Below are 24,099 nucleotides of genomic sequence, written 5' to 3'. Positions count from 1 at the left end.
AGCTGTGCCCTGCCATGGAAGCTGGTGACCGGCTGGGGAGGAAAGCTGGGGCTGGGCTCATTTCCTCCAGCAGCAGCTCAAGGAGTAGCAGGCTTCTTCCAGACACTTAACAGAGAGCTTGGAGGGGGAGAAGCAAGGCAGACTGAAGGTACAGTGGGTGTTGCAGTAGCACCATGATGGCAAACATCCAGTGGTTTTTCCCAGCAGGGTGGCCACTGTGGAAGCAGCTGCACTGGAGGGGGAGTCTGGTGCATAAAATCTTCCTCCCTCCTTGGGAGCAGAGCTCAGAAGTGAGCAGGTACCAGAGGGGTGAAGGGTGAATGCGGCGGGTGAAATGGCTAAGGACAGCATGGGAGCCATGGTGGGTGAGGGAAGGGACCTGGAGCTGAGTAGAGGGGGAGGGAGAAGAAAAACGGGGTGGGAAGTATGTGGTACAGTACAGCATCTTCTGCATCAACCGCCTTCAAACCTGCCACCTCCATGGCAGCTGCCCTGATTTTCACCAACATTTGCATAAATTGAATGGGTAGCTGCCAGCAAAGATTTAATAAATATGCTACACAGGTATGAGAGTAGACTTGGACAGGGCAGTACTTCACAGGGGTGTTAGCCAAGCCCCGGGCAGCCAGCTGACCTGGGGGGGGAAGCACAGCCAGGAAGAGCGACCAGGCAAAGTGCTTCCGTGGCAGAAGAGCCCTAAGCGAGGGCCCTGCCATGGCACTTTAACTTTTATTTAGTTTCCAAATAGCATAAAGAAATCTGGAAACTGCCTGCTCTGACCTTGCTGTTGTCATTCACAGCTCTATCAAACGCAGTGATCTAAGGGACAGCACTGTTTTTGCTGGTTTCTGGGGGGGGGTGGTGGTGGTGGTGTTTGCAATTTGTGTTCTTTCAGGCTCATCTATCAGCGCACCTTTGAAAACAGTAATGTAGTCATCATAGCCATAGCGCTGCTTTGAAAGACCCTGGAAAGGAGTGCAAGGGTTTGCTTAGAGAAAAAAGAAAACTTTTGGAATCACTTGTTTCCCACGTTGGGATGAATTTAGCTTCCAGATCCCAGCTGCTGTTAGGAAGTAACATGCTGTGTGCGAAGACCCCAGAGAATACCTTGGAATAAGAGCAGAAACTCTTAACACAAGGTTTAATGATCACAACCTATTGCATGGACCTCTGCGTGGCCAGGACTGCCCTGCCCTGCAGAAACTGGGCGCCTAAGCCTCCTCTCCCTCCTCCCAGCCACAGCAGGACCCTGAGCAGCAATTCACAGAAAAGCAAGAGAGAATAAAACAAAGTGATATTACCTGTAGGTTTAGTGCCACAAAATCAGCAGCAGGTCCTGACAGAGGCAGGGCAGCCACGCATCCTGGCCAGGAGGAGCAGGGCCAGCCGGTGGGGCTGGAGGGTGGGCACAAGCTGGATGTGCAGGGCAGGTACCTGGCACCAAAAGCTGGCTGGTACTTGAAGGTTTCTATAGCACCTCCTCCTCCTGTGTAGGAGATTTCATGTCAGTTTGGTCTGCCAACCAGATAACCGGTGGCAATACTTTCCAGTGAGGTCTGGTGCCTCACTGGAATTCAGCACTTTCTAAAACGATGCGTTCAAGGGCTAACAGTGGTACTCAGCAGCTGTGGATTTGAAATGCTGTGCTGAAACCTGCAGTTAAGCAAGGCCAGGAAGATGTGATATATGGTATTAGATCACCCTGTGCTGAATTAATTCATAGAACTGTAGAATCATAGAATCATTTAGGTTGGAAAAGACCTTTAAGATCATCGAGTCCAACCATTAACCTAACACCACCAAATCCACCACAATATAAGCCAATACATTAACTGCAAAAATTATTTAAAAAAAATATTCTGCAAGTTAAGATCTAATAAAATTAAACTGCTGTGCAACACTAGCAGTTTAGAGATAATGTATCTTACAGAAGTCCAACACGTATTGCAGAAAATGAAATAAGAAGCATGAAATTTATAACTGGACAGTAGTCCCCCGATACCTTCACAGAACAGAGCCATGCTGGGCAGGTGGGCACACTGAGCAGCTTGGCACGTAGTACAGGCTCTCTCTGGGCTGGAGAAGGTCTCCCCAGCCCTCCTCAGGTGGAGGCCACTGTACCCAAACAGCCCCTTGGCCTGGGTTTAGTGCCTGGGGCAGGGGTGGAGCAGGAGATGGCCACAGTGGGGCCAGCAGCAGGGCTCCAGCGTGCACTCCTCTCTGAGCACAGGTACAGCCAAAGCACCCAAGACCTTCAGGCTGATGACTGAACCAAGGCCTTGGCATCTCACGTGGCTGGCAAAGAGCCTCCCTGGTCACACCCTGCATTCTGTAAGCTCCAAAGGGCTCAGTGGTGGGCTATTTAGTTGGTGATGATAATCAGCGTGCAAAATAGCTAGCGGGGAGTTGTCTCACTGCCCACTTACCCTTAGAACCTGATCAGCTGTAACACTTCTTCGTTGCAGAGGTGCTAATGGTCATTGGTTGCTCATAAAGCAGGACAACGAGTGCTCTCCTGGCTAGGTGAGCTGTGAGAGAAGAGAAGCCTGCTGGCTCGGGCTCAGGGGCAAAGAGCACACAGGCACTGGTGTGGTGAGCAAAGGCTGGCAGGATGCTGACGTGGCCCAGGTGTCCCTGGCTTGGGAGGCATCAGGTGACATCAAGCAGAGGAAGTGCTGCAGTACAGCTGTCCAGCAAGGCTGTGCAGGGGAGAGGACCTGACAGAACATCCTGAAGATAAGACCCACTCGCTCCGCTCCACCACAAGGCTTTCGCACCTTGCAGCCACACTATAACCACAGAGATGTGTGTGCTGATCACAGCGCTCAGGAGGCAACCAGGCATCCAAAGCCCCCATGTTCGTCTGTTGCAGAGACCAAACCGTCAGTGCATAAGGTAGGAGCCACATAAAATGTCTCTGAATCACACACTGGTGAGACCCTCAGACACCATCTGGCATTTGTGAGGTGCTGTGGTGGAAGAAGGCAGGGAAGCGTGCTGATATGAAAGGCTGCGATGGCTCTTTGGGCTGCAGCGTGAAAGAGGGGTGGGAGGGTCACTGCAGGGGTTTAAGGCCAGGAAAGACACGTGTCAGGACAGCCACAAAGGAAACGCTGTGGGAGCTGTGCGCCTGTGGTAGGTGCAGCTGCATATCCCAAACAGAGGCTGATACTTTGAGTTATTTTTGACTGAGAGCCCAGGATGATGGTCTTGTTCACAGAGTGATTGAGATTGGAAGAGCCCTCTTGAGGTTTACCTCAACCCCTTGCACAGAGCCCATTGCCCAGGGCCATGTCCAGTCTGGTTTGAAAATCTCCAGGGTGTCTCCACAGATTCTCTGGGCAACAGTGTTTGATCAGCATGAGAGTAACATTTTTTCTTACGTTTAAATGGACTTTTCTGTATTTCAGTTTGTGCTCATTGCCTCTTGTCCTCTCACTGTCACTGCTAAGAGCTCCATCTTCCCTACTTCCTTCCACTGGGTGTTTATACCCAATGTTATATGGATAAGATCCTTGCAAACCTTCTCTCCTCCAGGCTGAACGGTCCCAGCTCTTTCAGCCTCTCCTCATATGAGAGATGCTCTAGTCCCTTAATCACCTTTGTGGCACTTTCCTGTACTTGCTGCAGTAAGTCCGTGTCTGTCCTGTACTGGGGAGCCCAGAACTGGACACGGCACTCCAGATGTATTTTACCAGTGCTAGGTAGAGGGGAAGGATCACCTCCCTTGAACTGCTGGCAATGCTCATCCTAATGCAGCCCAGGATGCCAGGATGCTGTTGCCTGCCTCTGCTGCAACAGGGCTGCATTGCTGGCTCATGGTCAGCTTGGTTTCCACCAGGATCCCAGGTCCTTTTCTGCAAAGCTGCTTTCCAGCCTGTCAGCCCCAGCCTGTACTGGTGCATGGGGCTATTACTCTTCAGGTGCAGGACTTTGCACTTCCCCTAGATGAGCCTCACGAGGTCCCTGTCAGCCCACTTCTTCAGCCTGTCAAGGTGCCTCTGAACGGTGGCACAACCCCCTGGTGTATCAGCCGCCCCCCAGTTTTATACGATCTGCAGACTTGCAGAGGGCACACTCTGCCCTAGCGCCAGGCCGGTACCACTTGGCATCTTCATCATTCGCCCCAGTCTTGACATCCGAGGGACTCCGCTAAGGACTGGCCTCCAGCTGGACTTCATGCTGCAAACTACGGCCCTTGGGGCCTGGTGGTTCAGCCAGTTTTCTGACCACCTCAGTGTCCATTTCCCAGCTCATACTTCAGCTGTCTGTCTCTGCCGGTATTATGGGAGACAGTACGGCTTTCAACACTGAAGTTGAGGTGAACACCACCTGCTGCTCTCACTTCATTCACCAAGAAAAGGCATCCTTTAGAAGCAGCTAACAAGTTGATGAGACATGATTTTGTAAATGAAATCACCTCCTTGTACTTAGTATGGTTTTAAATGGTTTCCAAGAGGAATTCATCCACCTCTTTCCCGGGGATCAAGGTGAGACTGGCTGTCCTGTAGTCCTCTCGATGTTCCTTCCTACCTTTTCTGAAGATAGTAAGTCAGCATTGTTACAGGGACGAGCACACCGTGAGTGCCAGCTCACCATGCAGATCTGGCTGTAAAAGGAGAGGAGATGAGCAGCAGCAGCAGCAAATTACTTAGGACAGAGAAGGTAAAAGGATCAGGCTAAGATTTTCTATGGAAGATGCCAGCTCTGCCTCTACATGCTGCTGTCCAAAAATCTGGGTATAGTGCCTGGGACAGGAGCAGTTACAAACAGAAATCCTTCACCGAGTGTGCTTGCTGCAGCCCATTGAAACTGCAGAGTGGATGGCTGGCTGAGGGCCAGCAGAGAGGCAGGGATGCCCGTCTTCCACATGGGAAGACAAGGCTTTGAACTCTGAAATGCTAAGTGAACAAAAGCCACAGGCCAGTGGGGAAGGGAGCAAATACCTCCCTGGGGCTCGGTGAGGGGTGATGCTTCAGGGCAGCAGTATGCTTCAGCATCTGATGGTGTGGTGTGATGGAAATGACGCAGTGGAAACCATAAAAGCATGGTGCTTTCCCTTCCAGGAGAGACTTCTTGATAAGTGTGTTTGTGTCCTCAGCGTGTGAGACAGCACTGAGATGAGTCACACGGCTGCCAGCTCTGCAGAACTGCAGCTGTCAGCACCGAGAGCCCGCTGGTGGGGACATCCCGCCCACAGCCCCACCGTGACAGGGCCAGCCACGGGTGGGGAGAGGCTGGTCCCCTGCCGTGGCCGTGCGGGTGGGCTGCCAGCCGGGCAGAGCTGGGGGTCAGAGCCTGCCGAACCCCGGCGGAGTGGCTGCCTTGCACCCTGTTGCAGGGGGAACTGGGGCACCAAGGTGGGAAAAAGTGGCAGCATCGGGTGGTGCTGTGGCACTGGGCAAGGTGGCAGCTCAGCCCCACGCGGTGGGCTGCAAGGGGGGCCCCCTCCGGCAGGGTGCCAGGCAGGGAGACGGGCAGGCGGCATCACGAGTGTAGCGGGACGGGCTGAGCGTGGCTTTTGCCACACTGAGGCAGCACTCCCAGTGAAACATGACAGGCAGGTGTGAAGGTGTTTCAGATCAAGTTTGCCCATGGCATACACGGCCAGTGCTACTGCCGCAGTGTGTCTCACCTCATCCTTCTTCCTCCTCTTCATCACAGGGCGGCTCACTTTCCAATCCTACCTGCCACTTAGACACAAGTGTCTTTGTGCAGGGGCACTTCTCCCTCAAGATGAGTGTGCCGTGGCGCTGAGATAAGCCCTCCCGGGGCAACAGTCGAGGCGGACAGCACAGCCCATCATTGTGTGGAAGTGTCTGATGGGCCCAGGAAGCAGCCAGGGTGCCACACACACGCGCGTGCGAACACGTTCAGCTCTCAGCCAGCACTAGCCCAGCGAAACCCGGCTGCAGAGCCCAGGTTGCCCCTCTGCGTACTGACACCGCTGATTACAAGGCAGCTGTGCCCACCACCCATCACTTCCAAAGAGGTCCCCTCCACAGCAAGGTGGGCACAAGAGCTTCAGTTTCTCCTCTCCCTGTGTTTGCAGGGAAAGTGAAGCCCTCAGCCTTGGCTGTCTCCACACCGGTGGTGCCCACCCTCCCCGTGACATGCAAGCGTGGCGATGGAACCTGCCATGCGAGGCTCACAGGTCACCTGTCTGTCACCCACCTACATGCAGCTGTGGTTGTCTTGCAGCATGGTGGGGGTCAGGGAGCTTCTGTAGGGTGGTGCAGCCCAGGGGGGGGGAGATCACAGAGGTCTCCTTGAGGGGGGAGTTGAGCACAGTTTGGGGCAGCCTGTGGAAGACAGTTTGTCCATAGCCTGAGTCATCACTGAGCAAGCTGTCAGCAGGGTCCATCCAAGCTCTGCCATCCATGGGCAGATCTTAGGAGGACAGGTGAGAGAGATGGCTGAGTATGCATCCTTCCACCTCTGAGAGACAGAGATGGGGTGGGTGCTGCAGTCCAAAATCAAGCTGTGAAGGGACGTGCACCTCTCGCTGGCCTTGCTGCCAGCAGGACAGGCCGCCCAGCCTCCCCTAGGTGAGGCAGAAAGCCCTGAGTGGCTCCCACATGGTGTGCTGGCCGCTTCGGAGACAGCAGGATGTCGTGGCTCACCTGTCCTAGCCCTGAGCCCCCAGGACCGGCTGAGGGAGATGTGGCGGGAGCCATCCCTGCCTGGACCAACATGCACCTCCTCCTGTCCAGGAGGTCTGCCCCAACCACGGGCTGGCGAGAGCAGAGTGTCCCCCAGGGGACAGACCCTGCCAGCCCGGTGCTGGGTGCAGCATCTGCGGCTGATTTGGCATTGCAGGGTGCAGCCTTTGGCAAGCAGAGGAGGTGAGATTCTGCAGAGGTGGTGGTGCAATGGTGTTGGTGCAGCCTCGTGTGCCTCTGCAGGCGTGCAGGAGGCTGCACTTTGCAGAAGGGACTAAGGCGGTGGTGGCTGACAGTGCCAGCGCCAGCCTGAACTCAGCTGGGGGGGAGGGAGAAGGGAGGGAGGGAGGAGTGTTTTGTGGCAGAGGTTGGAGGTGCAGGTGAGAAGCATCTAGTTGGGATGTGGTGGCCTAGGAAAGAGCCCCAAGAGGGATGCAGGCCAGGAGGGTAAGGTGTCCGGGGGACAATACGATGGATGTGGGGACAGAGATGAGGGCAGGCTGGCTGTACAGGCAGGACTGATGTGCTCCACCCTGTGCAAAGGCTGGAAGTGGCCAGGGGACACAGAGATGTGGCAGGAGAGGACCTCTTGGATGGTGGCAGCCAAACAGCACTGCGGGAATGTAGGTCTGTGCCAGTAAGGCCAGTGGCACCTGCCTGCAAGCAGGCTGTCTGGCCTGGACACAGGGATTCATTCCCCCAAGGAAGACAGGAGAAGGCTGTGCCTGCTGGGTCCTCCTGAGGGCCTGTGTATTTTCCTGGCATTTGTCACCCATTTCCCACCAAATGTCAGTGCTGGAGGATGCTAATCTAACACAGACTACATCTGTTTGTGTGTTGATAAAACATATACAGTGAAGAGGACTAGATGATGATGTGGTTTTGCTTGTGGTGTGAGACGCCTGCGTGGGATGCTGCAAAACTTTGCAAGACAGTCTGGGTGACCTTTGAAGGTACCACCTTTTCCATGGCAGCAAGGGAAAAACACTCTAACTTGGGTAGTTTGTTTTTTTTTTCCTTCCCACCCCTCAATCATGAACATCTCTTTCTTACGTTAATCAATTTGAAAGGTCACTTTGCTGTGCTGTCCTTTGGGTGTGGAACATCTTCACCTTTATTAAAATTCCAGATGCAAAGTTTAATTTGTTTACAGTTTACATTCATGTGTCTAAGGAGGAAGAAAACAAAGACGACATGAGGACAGCATTGTTTGCAAAGCCAGCAGTGCTTCGTGCCAGGGCCGGCTGCAGCAATTCCCCACCTTACCGTGCTGTAGCCATACATCACACAGGTGCCTCTGTTTTGAATGAATTTTACCTATGTCCTGCACACATGGTGTGGAACAGATAATTAGCGCTCTTCAGGCTGTACATCAGCCTGTTCAGCCTCATTAATATCACATTATTGATTTCTTGAGCTGAAAAAAACCTTTTGCTCTTATATAAATATAAGAACCATTTTGTTTCATTGCCCTGCGTACCCCATGTTTATTTTTCCACTTGTCTTTTAAACTACATTACAGCTTGGTTTTTTATGTATGCAGATGAGAGCATGCAGTTTAGCTGGGAGAGTTTTTCCCCTACAGCAATGGCTCTATTGCCCCATGTGGTGGCATTTTTTACAGGACGTACGGGGAAGCTCTCCCCAGCCCTTGCCACTGCATCCAGCCCCACTCTCCGCCCCAGCCAGCAGGGGCCACGGCATCACCCCCAGGCCACCCCGTCCGGGGCATGGAGCTGGCGAGTTGGCACGTCACCAGCCTTCCTGGGTGCCGGGGTGGCTGGTGGCTGCGGCACGGCACTGCTCAAGTCATCGGCTAACCTGGAGCTAACGGTGCACTGTGCACCCACAGGCACCAAAATGGAACAGCTAGAAACAGCCCAGAAAAAAAGTCAAAAGTGATGATACAGGGCCATTTTCTCGTTTTCAAAGTCACCTCTTTGGGTCCCATGTCCTCAAGGGATCCTGCCTTTATGGACAAATGGCCATACCTTGCCACATGGACCCAAATAAATCATTAAACTGTGAAACTTCTGTGGGAGACCAGAGACAGGAAAACAGCCAGGGGGCTCACAGAGGCACAGGGCAGGGGGAAAGAGTGTTCCATAAACTTGGATTTTTCAGAAAGGAGGTTATCCGATCATTTACGAACTAGCAGTGACTTGGCAAAGGAGAGGTGACAAATCAGATTCAAATCCATCTTGCATCATTCATGAAAGATGATGGTGCCTCTGTCCCAAAAAGTTGCTGTTTCATCTGATCTGTTTCCATTTACTGAAATGGAAAACAAAATTAGCAATACAGTTTAAAAAAATGAAGATTTAGGAATAGTTCATTTACCGCCCTTTCATTCAATATTTTCAGAAGGCAAATCACAGAATCAGTGTTGGAAGGGCCCTCTGGAGATCATCTAGTCCAGCCCCTTGCTAAAGCAGGTTCTCCTAGAGCAGGTTGCACAGGATCACGTCCAGGTGGGTTTGAACGTCCCCAGAGGAGACTCCACAGCCTCTCTGGGCAGCCTGTGCCAGTGCTCCATCACCCTCAAGGTAAAGAGGTTCTTCCTCATATTCAGAAGGAATTTGTTGTGTTGCAGTTTGTTCCTGTTGCCCCTTGTCCTGTCGTTGGGCACCACTGAAAAGAGCCTGGCCCTGTCCTGCTGATACCCTCCCTTGAGATGTTTGTATGCATTGATAAGATCCCCTCTCTTCTCCAGGCTAAACAGGCCCAGCTCCCTCAGCCTTTCCTCATAAGGGAGATGTTCTCATAAGGGTGATGCCCTCATCACCTTAGTAGCCTCTGCTGGCCCCTCTCCAGCAGTTCCCATCTCTCTTGAACTGGGGAGCCCAGCGCTGGGCACAGCACTCCAGACGCAGCCTCACCGGGGCAGAGCAGAGGGGCAGGATCCCCCCCTCCCTCCGCCTGCTGGCCACGCTCCTCCCAGTACTCCCCAGGGTCCCACTGGCCTTCCTGGCCACAGGGCACACTGCTGGCCCATGGGCAACTTGCTGTGTGCCATCACTGCCAGGTCCTTCCTCGCAGAGCTGGCCCCAGCAGCTCAGCCCCAGCCCGTGCTGGTGCGTGGGGCTGTCCCTGCCCAGGGGCAGGACCCGACACTGGCCTTTGTGGAACTTCATCAGGTTCCTCTCCACCTGACCCTCTTACCAACATTGTCAGTTGGCCACAAGCTAACTGACTCTAGAGAGGGAGGTTAAGCAGAAATTACTGGGACCAAAGAGTTATAATTTAATTTCTTTGTTCCTACATACCAGTAAACCACCTGTCTTGCTGCTGGTGAAGCAAGCCATGCACAGGAAGGTAGCAAATCAGCAAAAAAATTTGCAGAACCATATAAAAAAAAAGCATCATACAACATGTCAGCACTGTTAGTGATACGGTGGCGATGGCTGATAAAGCATCTGTGGCACAGCGTCACACCGGGTGCTGCCTGCACATGGCCACAGCTGCTCAGCAGGGCTTGGGCTGGTGACCTCAAGGGGCTGCACCGAGGGGGAGGTGGAAACCTGGCAAAGAGTATTTGCTGAGGGTCCTCGGAGCACCAGCAGCCAGGGAAAGCCCCTGCCACCAGGGCAGGCTGGCACGGAGGAGTCACTGGATGGTGGTCTCCACCTGGTCCTGGTCCCCTAAACACCACGGGTGACCCATAGCAGACCTGCTACCAGTGTCACTGCAAAACCCAACATGTGAAGTCCTTCCCGTCTGGGCTCAAGCACAGCACCGGTTTCCAAACCATACATGAGGCACAGGCTGTGCCCAGCTAACCAAGGGAGCTGGCAGCGGCAGGTGGCTGTGACAGGACTCTGCTGAAGGACTGAGGCACGGTGTTCATCCCTACTGCATGAGCGTTGCACCACACGAGCGGTGTAAGCACCTGTCCCAGCCCCAGCGCAGATCAATGTCTCGTCAAGGATCAAGTGCCTAAATCCTCGTTTCTTACCAGAGATACACCGGATCCATCAATAACATCACACAGCTCCAGAGCACCGGGGCCACAGGGCACACCAGCTAACGAGGACAAATGGGTTTTTCCTCCCCTGCGTACGCTACAGAGCATTCAATATAATTAAACTGTGCAATTGGAATAACAGGATTTAAAGGAAACGATGCTACCCTGAGCCTGCTGGGTGGTGTGAGCTGTAGATCTCTCTGTGCATTTACAGAAAGTGTAATATGTCAGTGGCTGGATTAATTGGTAACCTTTGCAGGACTGCCTTTTAGATTAAAAAAGTTGTTCATGTTTGCTTTGATTTTCAGAACAGGGAAGCATATAAGCATACCTGTAAGTGTCAACTTTTCCTTTTTCTGGAGCTGTGCTGACATACTACGCTCGGAGAATAAAACCGAAGAGCAATGAGCATGGCCCATGAGCACAGAACCTGGGAGACTGGCACATTTCCCCTTGCACGGACACAAATCAAGGCAAATGTGGTCTGGGAAGTTCAGCTCCAGGATCTGCCACTGGACTGTAATTTTGAGCTTGCACATCTTGGCTTTCAGCACCTCGCAGTTAACACACGCGTGCGAAGGTGAGGAGCTGAAAGCAATGCACCCACAGAAAGCCACTGATTTGCACCAAGACACTTTCACTCTTGATCGCTCACTCACTCTGTGTTATCCAACTGCTCATCACTGGTGAGGATTCCACGCAGCACAACACTTAAAAGCCCCTGACCTCGTGCACAGGCACCCTTTCGTCCCAAGGCCTGACAACACACCGGATTCTCCAACATACAGGTGGGCTTCCCACCTGAAGAACTCCATGTTGCCTAGAAAAAAAGAAACAAAACTTGGGCAGGAGATCTGGCCAAAAAGACACCACCCCGTGGCGGTGGCCACTCTCCTTCCCAGCCCTCGTCATCGCTCACGAGCACGGGGCAGCGTGGAGCAGCAAGCTGCAGGCGGCAGGAGCGTGGGAGGAAGGGAAAACCAAGAAACCCATAAAGTTGTCCCAGATCCCATTGAACTATGAAGTTCATTTGTTGGCTGGGGCTTTGTGTGCTTTGCCCCATTACATTTCTTCTGTGCAAATTTCCCCATGGCTCCTCTGTGCAAAGTTGTGACCACAGGGCATTTTTCAGGTGCTGGTGATATGGACCCTGAGCCTGCAGATAAACACACACCTTCTTACCACTACAATGCCATCTTCTGCCTGCTCAGGGCCGGGTTTCACTTGGTGTTTGTCAAGTGACTTCTGGACCTGCTCAAGTTTTGTTGTAATAGTCACAACAACCTCTTATTTGGGTCCCCCCCCTGCCCCTTTACCTCTCCCAAGTTTTAATGGTTTAAGTATTTTTAATGGTTAAAAATACTCACTTAGTACAGTACTGGTGTTTTTGGAGAAGGCAAGACCTCCTGTGGGAGGCTGGTCCTCAGGAAACATCTCCGTTATCTCCTGACTTCCTTATTCATCAGTGCCGGGCACCGGATCGCAGTGATGTGACCGAGTCTGCTCGCACTTGTCGGGTTGCTTCAGGGACCTGAGGTGGGTTACGGCACCGAGCGCCTCTCCCAGCAATGAACCCTGTTATCAGGGATAACAGATGGATCTGTTAGCAGATCGGGGCTAACCGCTCCTAAGGGAAAATTCTGGGGTTACTTGCTGGGAGCTGCTGCTGCTGCTGCCAACACTGCTGCACACGCAGAAGCTCATGAGAAATCTCCACCTGCAACCTGAGGTTTCTGGGTAGATCTGGCACTGTCTAAAATGCACTCTCAAAATTCACCCTCCAACGCAATACTTCACAGTGAGCAAACCCATGAGCCCTTGGGTCATGCTGCAGCAGGAACCTGCAGGGATGCATGTGCAGCTGCAAGTTGCTGCTGCAATTTTGGATGACTGCTTCTTTCCAACAGCCCCTCAAACGTGCCTCATTCATTTCACTACATCTGTATCTCTCTGACATTTTGACCAAGATGTGCAATCACTCTACTCACCGTGGCCTGGAGCACAGTTCGGTGTGTCTCGCATGCAGATGAAACCTCTCCTCCCTGAAGTAAAAGGTCAAGGCAAAAAACCAACCTCTTCTGCTGGTATTACCAGAAGACATACAACAAAGTGAGATGTGATATTTATTTTTGCCTCCTAGACCCTCAAGTTTAAAAACTTGCAGGTGTGGGAAATAATTATTATTTTTAAAAGCAATTTTCTACTTTGCTACAAGATGGCAGAGTTATAGAATGGTTTTATTGAAACCCTGGGGTACTAAAACGCAGCTACTACTGATGTGCCCATAACCTTTGGTCGTCATAGGAAGAAGGACACGGATCCTACGTTGCTGCGAGGGCAGAGCTGTCCCCCTTAGCCATGGAGACCCGTGCGTACAGCAGTGGGATGGCCCTCAGCAGCGACACGGTGGCAGGGTCTCCTGCGTGGGCTCAGCCGCACAGACGGGCTTCCCTCCCGCCTGAGCCATCCCGTGCCCCGTGCCGAGGAGCCAGCAGCAGCCAATAAACCAGGCTGTGGGTGGAGGTGGGCTCTGGGCATAGCGGGGTGGGAAAGCCCCGATGTGCCCCTCCAGCACCAACCTGCCCCAAGCCCTCCTGCCCTGCACCCCACACGCTGCCACCTGCCGCCCCACAGCCCCCGCATCCCTTCGTCTTTTTTTTTCCCATTGCCAAGCAGTACTTTTACTACTTGCTTCCTTTTACTATTGCTAAAGGTTAAGGCACAAGCTGCCTTTGAGCCGCAGAAGACTGGTCTCCCCAGCAGAAACCATCACTCTAGCGGGAAGCCCTCTTCTCCAGGACTATTCCATGCACACTTTTTTCTTTACCTTTCCAAATTCACGCACCTCACACCAGATGCAGGCTGTATTTTGCTCCCTTTTACGCTAGCGTAAATCCAGAGTGACACTTCGGCAGCTGGACAGACCTAGATCCTCATACAGAAATATCTGGGGGCAGTAAATCCAAGCAAAACCACGTCCTCTGCTTCAACAGGTCAGAAATTATTTGCTGAACTTGCTTACATGCTTAATTCAGAACGTTGTGGTTCTTCCTTTCCCTTCCACTCAATTACATTAATCTCATTGAAAACCTTTTGTCACAGGAAATCTCTGCTTGATTTGCTTTCCTGATTTCAGATCATCGCACTGCTTTTCCCCTAAACAGCGATCGATCTTCATTTTGCTTGCAGGCTATTTTGCAGTAGCTCTGTGGAGAATTACTACTACTTATTTTTCTAATCATCCTGTCGGATGCTATAACAACACAGGTTACCAGGAGGTTACATTCAGGGGAAAGTAGTGTCTGAACTAAGTGTCTAAAGGGCATTTTTTTAACTGTGTGTCATGATTTACAGGTCTTTAAGTGCAAAAGTTTGCACCCTGTCCAAAATTTGGATGAGCCCCACCACAGTGCATGGGCAGGTCCCCGTGAGAGTGATGTTTCCTTTTGACATTTGGGTACTTACAGCTCGCGGCCTCGAGCCCCTTGGCAGGGAAGGGTTCAGCCCCTGCTTGGGAAGGAGGGCAGCCAGCCACATGTGTCCAGCTGTGCGCCAGTCCAGCCCTGCTGCCCACGCTGGGCTCCCCCAGCCCCCCCAGAGGCCAGTATCGACACTTGCTGCATCCCCAAACATACACAGCTGTCACTGCAAAGATGTGACTTGTGGCTTCGCAGCAGACAAATGCTTTGCTATGTGAAGTCCTGCTGCGGCACTGGGGGAGAGGACGGACTGGGGGGGCTCTTCAGGAACCTTTTGCTATGAAGGATGGTGGTAGACCAGAAATCTTTTTGGGACCATGACTTTTCTAATCCTGTACAGAAAAGAAGAAAGAAAACAAGAAAAAACGGGAGAAAGTAAGATTTAACCCTTTTAACATATAAGACAACGGCATTTGTGGATCTATGTGTCAGCGACCAATCTGGCAGGATACATTCTTTACCTCGGTGCATCCTAGGGATCCCTTTCATGTCGTGGCTCTGCTGTAGCCTTCGAGCTTCACCTGCCTGGCCTGTGGGGCGAGGGAAGGGGGTCAGTGACTCCAACCAGCCAAAGTCCTTCCCTGATTCCAGCTGAGGTTTCTGCATGGGAAACACCCCGTTTCTGTACCAGGTCCTCTTCCAGACAGATGACACTGGCTCTAAGATCTCAAGCAATGAAGAATTTTTTTTGCTTTTTCTTTGTCTTTTTGGTGTCTAATTGCCCTCAGTGCTAAATTAAAACCTTCTTTCCAGTTTGATATCCATCGGTTTTAATTGCCAGGCTCCCTGAGTCACACTTTCCTCCCCAGATGTCTTCCCTGGCACAGAGGAGGATGCTATCTCTCAGCTCTGCTGGCTCTATAAGGATGATAGTGCTGTACTCATAATTTCTACCACGCCTCGTCTTGCTGTGAAGCTGAAAGCCTAGAGAGGAGTACGTACAGACTACAGATCTGCACTGACAGACACTACCAAGAGCAACATTTTGCAGGGACATCTGAAACACTGTGGTCTGGGAAGCAGAGTGGTACAGGCTGCTCACAGCCTGTGGCAAGAGCTGAGCCTGCAGCTCAGGGCTAGGGTACACCAGGCTTCTCTGAACTCAGTATAACCAAGCAGACCTCAGAATACGTCCTTGCTAGAGAGTGTAACTTTCTCATTCCTCTTCACGACCATGCTTGGACCAGAGCCACTACTGGAAGCCATATAGATTTCACGTAGCATCAGGGGCTATTTAGAGAACAACCACTAAACCAGCAACAGGCAAAGAAAAGGGGTGGCAGAGGGACTCGCAGCCCAGCGGAGGTCTCATCCGAATGGCAATCAGATAAACTCTGTGTGTGTGTGTGTGCATACGTGCACGCACGCTGCTGGGCAGCAGGACGGCTGGGTGCAAGCCGTGCGAGCTGGGGAGCTCCAGGGCAAGCACAGACGCTTGTTCCTGCCTGCCCCCATCTTCACCTGGCCAGCACTTCGCCCCCCCCACCGGCACCCCTGGGAGCAGCGTCCCTGGAGCTGCATCCCAGGACAGCACTGCTGCAGGCAAAGCTTGTCCTGAGCATCTAGTTAGAGCTCTGCTGCCTGTAACCTGTTTCCAGCTATTGCTGTTTGTCCTCACACTGCAAACCATTCCTGGTAATCGGGGTGGGGGGGGAAATGGCTCTTAATTAATAGGGCTCCTAAAGGCTTCGATACTACCTGTGGCTACTGTTGTCTGAGTTTTAGTTAAAACGGATCAAATCTGATAACTATTTATTACCGTCTAGAAAAGGGTAAACAGACCAAGGCTGCAGCGCTCACAGCAGCAACAAGTTTGGAGACCAAGTTCCCTGCAGACGACCAGCAAACCACGTTTGATGGAACAACCCAAAGGGATCCCACAGGAAGCATTTGGGTCCTTTAAAAAAAATAGGTAATTCTAGGCAGTCAGCATCTCGCTAAAATGCTCATGGTGCTCCCTAATGGCAATCACTAATATTTATGATGGTCTGTACCAAAATAAAGAGATTACCCCAACTCACTGCAAAGCATAACTACTATTCAAACTCACCAAGTCCCATTAAGATTCTTCAGGGCTAACAGCCCTACAAGGAGATGATGATTTATTGAGAATTAGATAATAATAAAAAAATGTAAGAAACAAAAAATACGAACCCATAATTTCAAACAAGAATGAGAATCATCAATAGAAAAGCCTGTTGTAAGCCTGCCCGTTTAAAGCAAAGAGTAACAATTGTTCAACAGGAATTACTCACATAATCATTAGGGAACTCATTAGCTAACTGACTTTATTTCAGGGAATAAAGATGAGATATCATCGGCGACTGCAACAGCAAAAAGACAGATAGCAAATTATCCTTCACACATATCAAATGTTCAACTACGAGCAGTGAGAGGTAAGAGGAGCGGCTTTTAGAGGCACTTAGGCTGATCTGCCAGCAAAAACATCTCTGCATTACTGCCTTTGGCCAAACCCAAAGGGCGGAGGGCAAGAAATCCCATGCAGTAATTGGAATTACAGAGTTCAGGCATCCAGGAACAGGTAAATTAATGGCGAGAGGATTTTATCATGGATATTACTTGCAGACAACTATGCACCGCTCTGGCAAGTGCATTACTGTAGGCGTTACTGTCACTGACCCCAGCAGATAGCTGGCCATAACCTGCACCTGGCTGGTTGACCCCCACCAGCATTTTGCAAGCAAGGGTGGACAAGGCAGGAAAGTGCTTCAACCTTCCCAACACGTGTCCCAAAGAACAGGGGAGCTGCCTCCAGGTCCACACGGATCCAGCCGTGCGATGCCAGGGGGACACCCAGAGCGCAGTCGGACGGCCAAGCCTCTGGGGGAATGGCACGGATTTCTGACGGCAGCAAGAAGAGGGGGCAGGTAGGAAGCAGAGCAGGCAATACGTTCTTTGTGACAGATAGCCCAAGTTTAAGTCAGAACCAACCAGAGTTTTGCTTCTACATTATTTCCCAGTCCTTCCCCTGCAGCATTTAATCCTCTGTGATTAATGACACTGTGATTTGCTGAGATCAGGATAGATGGGACAAGAGAAAGCCATGTACAAAATAATAAACGCTATTCGCATAAGCCTCTTTCTTTCACGTAAATTGTAACTCTTCAAACGCTGGCAATAGGAGTTATTTTCATTACCATATTTTCACTGGCTGTAATTAGTCCAGTAGGAGGATTATTACCTCTCTTATCATTAATAAGAGAGAAAAGATAATTTGCCGCACTGTTGCTGACTTCATTGCCTCCGACAGCTGCTGCTGTTCAGGGCCGTTGGGGATCATGGGGGTTGCAAGGGTCTCACTCACCCCCTCGAGCCGAACATGGCGGGGGTCCCCTCAGCAAGGGGATGGTCCTTGGGTGCTGCCCACAACCACCATCCCTGTGCCATACTGCCACCACCTCATCGCTGCAGGACTTGCCACCTGGTGTTGTGTTGAACGGCTCCAAACAGCGCTGCGGGAGGTTCCCCTGGGTTTCCGCCAGCCAACCCCCCCGCACACCTCCCAGCAAACAGCCCCGGCTCCCATACAGCCACCTGGAGCTGCCAGCACATCACCCTCGCAGCTTTCCACCCTCTGGGTGAAACCAGTTCAGCAGCCCAGTACCTATTTAATGACCCACCGATGCCAGCCAAGGGCACGCACAACACAGGCTGCATTTCCCCAGCAGGACGAGGTATTTACAGGACACACGCCAGCAGGGACCACAGTGTACAACCTGGTAGGAATTGGCTGGATCCCTTTCCAGATATTATCAAGATATTTGCATAGAAAATATGGTTTTTTAATACATGCTGCACACTGTTATTATTCAACAGAGTGGCACAACAGCAAAGCTGCCTGCACAGCACCCGGCTACCAGTCACTTGTGCGTCCACTGACAAATATGTCATCTCCTTGGGTGGCCAGGATCCTGCCCCTGAGCCCACTGCAGAACCCCTGGCGACGGCCTTTTCTGCTGCCCCACAAAACTCTCCTCCGGGTTCCCCGAGCGGCTGCATGCCCTGTGCTGCCCAGCCTCTGACCACGAGGATGCGACCGCGCCGCCTGCACCAGCCAGCCTGCAAGAGCTGATACAGGCATCTCCCAGCCTGATGAAGAACTCACCCATCCCTTTGGTATAAGCTGGGGCACCAGAAAAAAAACGCCCTCGAACAAGCTGTTGACCCGAAAGCCACCTCCTCCCAGCTCGGGCTGGCCCCACAGCATCACTGCAGCCCTCCAGCGCTGGGCTGCTCCGCATGGGCCATGCAAGGTGGGGTGCAGGCTGCCTTCTGCCTGGCACAGCCCAGAAACGCCTCGAAGGCCAGGTCTCGCGGGTATCCTGTGGCTGGATTTCATTTCCAAGCAGCTTTTGCTCAAGCCTGGATTCAGGCAACCTGAAAAACCCATTTCTCCGCTGAGCACATAGACATTTTACTAGGAGGGGCCCTGTGCCATCTTGTGGCCATCGCTAAATCAAAGGTCACCTTAACCAAACAAGAAAAAACCTGCTGCTGGCTGCAGCCCCTGCCCCAGCCCCAGCCCCTGGCCCCCACCTCCACGCACCCCACTGCTGCGACACCCCAGCAACAAAACAGGCGCTTTTCTAATAAAATGGAAAAGTGCAGTGAAATCAGATGCGCCTCTGCTTGAAACTGTGTCCTAAATTTACCTCTGACTTACCCCTGAAGGCGTGCACCACAGGCCATATCGGAAGGGGTGAGCGTGTCCCCTGGTGCCCCAGCGCCCACTGCCACTTGGCAGCCCCCAGCCCCCAGCAGGTGGGAGCTGCTCCCGCCCGGCACGCGGCCCGGCATCGCCAGCAACACACACACACTCTCCCATCACATGCGTCACAGGGTTCTCATACATGAATTAATCCTAAATTAAGGTGAAGAACTGCAGAGATCTCAGGACAAACATATTATTTCTTTAGCCACATCAGGAAGGATGGAAAAGATCTCCAGCAGAAGATCAGCAATGAAGCAGAGGGAGAGACCTTTGGGACTATATAGATATTTCCCCCCCCCCCCCCAGGAAATACTGGTGAAAAATGTTTTTTATGCTCTCAGCAAGCCCTTCTGCTGTTCCCCCAGTGCCCCAGTGGCACCCTGCTCCTTGCCAGTTAGCCCAGCTCAGAAACATAAATATGCCTTGTAAAAATTATATATTACACTGTCCCTGCAGAGTAGGGGAGACCTGGAAAAGGGATGAATTGTCCCACATTCACATCCCTTCCAGTGCTGCCACCTGCTTCCCAGGGAAAGGACCACTGGTAGTAGCAGCAGGGCTGCCCCTGGCCAGCTGTGCCCCCCCCCAGCCCTAGTTGCCCTCCCTGGCGCCCACTCGCCCCCCCAGCAGAAGGTCCTGTAGAGTGAGTGATCCCTGCATGCTGCCACAGAGCTGCTGCTAGCCTCCGAGTCGAGAAATCCTCACATCTCACTGAATTTAGGGCTGCAAAAGGTACTGGTGCTCCAAGTAGCTCTTCCAGGCTGCAGCCTGTCCTTCATGCCTCAGCTGGTGAAACTCTGCTGTTAAGCCAGAAGCAGAAGCTGGGTTTTGTGGACAAGTGACATTTCCCTTTTGGCTGTTCCTGTTTGAAAATTTTTTTAACTAGAATTTGCATTTTCTGAAAAATCCCCGAAGAGCTGTCATTGAGATAAACCCATTTAACGTTGCTAATAATACCTTCCTTCTGCCTTCGAAATCCAAGAACCTGCTCCTTCAAGGAACTTCAGCACCTTGATATTTCCACCCAGCTGAAAATCAGTAAGCTGCAGGCTCCCAGGGAGCATACCTGGAACTTTTAGGGAGAGGAGCATCTGGATCAGCCCGTGCTCTTTACAGCTTTGCTCTGGAAGGTTCTGTCTGCCCAAGCTGAGACATCACTGAGCGCTACAGCGATGTACGTTCTGCGTTTTCTGTAGCTCAGTGCCTAAACACAGCCGAGACTGTTCTGGTCTGAATGTACTTATATTCCCAGCTCTGCAGCTACTCCCTGAACTGTGAGACCTTGCTGGACAGTGGGATGCCCCAGACCAGCCTCTGCAGGCCCCTTCCCGGACACCTGTGATGAGGTTGTGCCCGGTCTCAGCCTGCGGGGTAGGAGGGGAGAGGAGCCAGCGGCTGGTGGCTGGCGGCGGGCACCGACCCTGCGCCCCTTCCCCTTTAGGGTAACGGTGCAGGTTCACCCCAGGTGCTGCAGGGAGCAAGGCGGGGGGGCAGCCAGGAACCGGGGGGAGGCTGCGGGGTCTGCACCCAAGGAGTGGAGCTGGCCCTGTGCCGCAGGGAGGACAAAGTGTCGGTCGGTGGGGATGGAAAGGGGGATGGGATGGTCCCGGCAGCTCCAGGGGAGAAGAGTGAGGAGCCCCAAATGCAGGGGTGCTGCATGTGGGCGCTGGTCCCAGGGCGTGCACGCAGGAGAGCAGGGCATGGGGGACAGGGCGCCTGTCTGCGTGTGGGGAGCAGCCCCCCAGGCGTGCAGAAGGCACAGGACCTGGGGCTCAGCTTTCCCCACTTCAGCCGTTGCTTTTCTGGAAAAAGCTCATAGCCCAGGAGTCCTTATCCAGGCTGCAAAGCACATGTCTGCAGAGGTTACCGAAGAGGCCCACAAGCTTTAACGAATGCAAAGGGAGCAGGCAGTGCCGCGATCCCTTCCGAACCTCATGGCTTTCAGAGCTGACCCCGGGTCCCGGCTGGGGAAGGGGCAGCGCTGGGCACACCAGGACAGCACTGCCCATCCCTGCCGCCCACGGAGGGAGAGCCATGGGGTGGTGGAGGGGGCTGCGGGGACAGCAGGCACACAGACCTGCCCCTGCATCACCCTCCCACCTCTGGGGTGTTGCCTGAACTATAGAAACAGAAGCTTAGAGCAACAGCGCTTTGAGCCGAGTTGAACAATATCTCCTATTTTCAAGCTTCCCAGCGCTGAAAACGTCTCCCAGCCTGCTTTAACGCTCCGGGCACTGACACACACCAGCGGGGCTCTGCCCCAGCTAGCGCTCATGTGGACCAGAAGCTTTGCCAGTAGACTCATCCCTCTGCCCATCTGTAACAGCCCTGAACCACCAGAGGAGAACAGCTTAGCATCACACCCAGGCTGCACACCGCTGCTTTAGGAGGCACTCACACTGCTTACACCCACTGTAAACGACATACAACATTTGCAGCCGCAGTGTGGATGTTTGGTGCCACCTCTCTCCCTGATAAAGTTATACAGGGTAGCAAGCCAGCTTTGCCTATGCAAAACCTTCACGTGCCAAGGGAAGTTGCACAGAGTACGTCAGCATAACCAGCAGCCCCAGCTATATTCAGCTGGACCTGCCAGCATCACTTCCCAAGTGCAGCCTGGGAGGTGTGTGTGTAGGGGAAATGACAAACTCTAACATCAGCATTAGAAATTACACAGCCCTCCCCACCCCCCACCCCCAACATTACTGGATGCAGAAGGAACCTCTGATCTGCTGCTGAGTGGTTTCCTTGCCCCATTTGTATCTGCTGGCAGCACCCCAGTTGCAGGAGACCCCCAAGTGTCTCTGGGAGGGCTCAGGAGCTGCAGGCACCCAGCACAGCCACGCTGAGGCACGCCAGGGCACGGCAGGGCACAGCAGGCTTCCTGACATGGTTTGAATCCACATGGCTTTGTTACAGCACAGCATTAAATCCTTGCGAACCACCTGGGGGGCTGCGCTTCCCCAGGAGGGGTTCAGCCTGCACTTCCGAGCTGGCAGGGGGGCACCTTGCATCTCCCCCATCTCAGGAGAGGTGCCTTCCCTGCGAAGAGCGTTTGGATTTTTGCTAGCTGTTACAGATGTCTTCATGCTTCAGATAAGAGATGCGTTGCTTGAATCAGCTGCAATTCTTGCCCTTGGAATCAAGTTAGATTTCAAACCTGAGCAGCAAAGCTCCTGCGTTCCTCATGCTCCCTCAAACAGCACGGAACGCAGATCTCTACTTTGACTTTCTGATTTCCTTGGGAATTCCAGATGCTCTGCAGGGGAATCTCTCCTGGCTCTCACCAGGAGCTTTATTTAAGCAGGTCCCTCCAGTGACACACACCCTCTTCCCACTTTCACAGAACCGGTTTTTCGGTTCAAACCCCAAAATTTCATAACTAAACTCACTTTGCTCCTCTGCAGTGTCTGCCCCTGCTCACATACCTGTGTGACAATGCCATGTTCCCGAGGTCCAGCACAGCACAGGGCCAGGGGTTGGTGCCAGTCTCCAGCACTCATATAGCTCCATGAAAACATCCAAGAAGGACCTGGAGACCATGATGTCTGGGGAGAGGGAAGGACAGGGTAGTTTTTTCCTGCTTTCTTCACTATCTGCGTGTGTTTCAACATCTTAATATGTCCATGGAAAGTGGTGGCAAAGTGAAGAGATCAGAGGATGGCGATGGCCATTTATTGTTCCTCCCACATCTTTCATGGTGGGAGGGAAGATAAAAAAGGCATCTGGGAGAAAGCGTGAATCTCAGGAAGCAAAGAGCCAGTGTCGTAATTTCAAGCAGAAGCAGTGATGTTTAAGAAAGCCTGTGAAGCTGGATAAGCCCAGAGCTCTGAACAAATACAGCTATTAATCTTTAATCCTTAATTCTTACGGGTGCACCAGACACCACATCTGATAGAGAAACCAGGATTTTGCTGCAGGTCATACACACAGCTATATGTACTCATGTGGACAGATGTGCTTAATTATTAATCAGCTTTTATAACAGACTTGTTTGGGCTGGATATTTGTTTAAACACTCCCTGGCTTTTGGTGAGTGAGGTCAGGCTCTCAGCACCCCTCGCTCTTAGGGGGACACCTCTAGCACCCAGTCCTTGCCCCCGGGGTTTCCAAAGCCACTGCCATCAGTCCCACCTGCAGCCTGACATTGCTTCGGGAGATAGATCAAAGCCTTGATTCAGACATTTCTGCTAATACAAGCATCTGGTTTGATACAGACATCACGTTGCTCGCCTGTGCTTTCTTATGAAGGTTAAAGTCCCATGACGGGAACAACAGAGGCTGATACTGCAGACTACAGGAAAGCACGGACAGGCATCGCCCTGTCCTGGATGTGCTCCTTGTGCTGCTCCCTGCTCCCGCTTTTTGGCTGGAGCAGCAATGGGCCAGAAGGACCAGGGACAACGCGCTCTGTGAACTGGCGTTCAAAGGATGCTAACAGCACATTCAGCATTGTATGTCTCTTCATCTTTTGCCTTGTAATCCCTTTGGTCGTTATTTATTCATTTGGGAAGCTGCTGTGCGCTATTAAGCAAGCGAGTAGGTTCCTCAGCTGCATTTTTAATGTGAGCCCAAATCAAGCAGAAACCAGTGACCACCATTTTCCACTTTTGTAACTTCTCTGCTGTCAGGTGTACTTCCAGCCCTTGGAAACTGGTTCTTCTGGGACTTTCTTGGTGACAGGCTCCAGTCTACAAGGGCTTTGAAAGTCACGCTCAAGTGTGAACAGCTGAAAGTCCCTATGACAGCTTCACAGATGAGAGAAGTTTGCCAGACTACTCAAGATACTCCCAATTACCCCTAATTAAAACTAGGAAGGACTTACCTACCTTGATGAAGTTGCTCCTGGGATTTAAATCTGCAGCAAGCCTATGGAGAGGAGAGCATCCCCTGCAGGTTCTGAGGCTGTACAATTAGTGGAGAGTGTGGGGGCTGTGATTTCCGAAGATCAGTGCTTCTTCTCTGAAAGCCTAAAAGCAAACTCTGCAAAAAAAAGTGCTAAAAAAATCATACATAATCTAGATGCTGGCAGGATCCAGGCAAAGAGAAAAGGAGGAATTTAGCAAATACAAACTGTAAGGCAGTCCTGTGGCATGAAGCTTACCCTTTGCACACAAAACATTATTCTTTGCACACAAAACAAAGCCATGAGCTTTTATTCCCCTAACATAAACTACCATGAGCTTTTATTCCCAAGATAAAGGCTGTTTGCACTGGGTGGGTTAGCACTGTTAGAAGCAACTTTCAGTACTGAACCCCATC

At 52.2% G+C, this 24,099-nt stretch overlaps 1 long non-coding RNA gene across 12 annotated transcripts in view; it reads right to left on the bottom strand.

Annotated features, from left to right (window-relative positions):
- Positions 1-7,742: 7,742 nt before the first annotated feature.
- The window catches only part of LOC119156628, a 35,438-nt gene continuing 19,081 nt past the window's right edge, over positions 7,743-24,099 (bottom strand). For 7 of the 12 annotated variants that reach the window (XR_005107242.1, XR_005107239.1, XR_005107247.1 and 4 more), the window contains 7 exons: positions 23,663-23,820; positions 22,266-22,385; positions 14,567-14,635; positions 12,615-14,437; positions 11,994-12,201; positions 11,286-11,446; positions 7,743-8,936 (listed from right to left, as the gene is read on the bottom strand). This is a non-coding gene — a long non-coding RNA (uncharacterized LOC119156628). Of the gene's footprint in view, positions 8,937-11,285; positions 11,447-11,545; positions 11,783-11,993; positions 12,202-12,614; positions 14,438-14,566; positions 14,636-22,265; positions 22,386-23,662; positions 23,836-24,099 lie in introns of all 12 variants that reach the window. The other 5 variants (XR_005107245.1, XR_005107249.1, XR_005107248.1 and 2 more) reach the window with 5 other exon arrangements.

The sequence above is a fragment of the Falco rusticolus genome, chromosome 13 (assembly GCF_015220075.1).
Source record: "Falco rusticolus isolate bFalRus1 chromosome 13, bFalRus1.pri, whole genome shotgun sequence".
In the NCBI taxonomy this organism is placed as follows: domain Eukaryota; kingdom Metazoa; phylum Chordata; class Aves; order Falconiformes; family Falconidae; genus Falco; species Falco rusticolus.
This window is presented reverse-complemented; position numbering and strand designations above follow the sequence as displayed.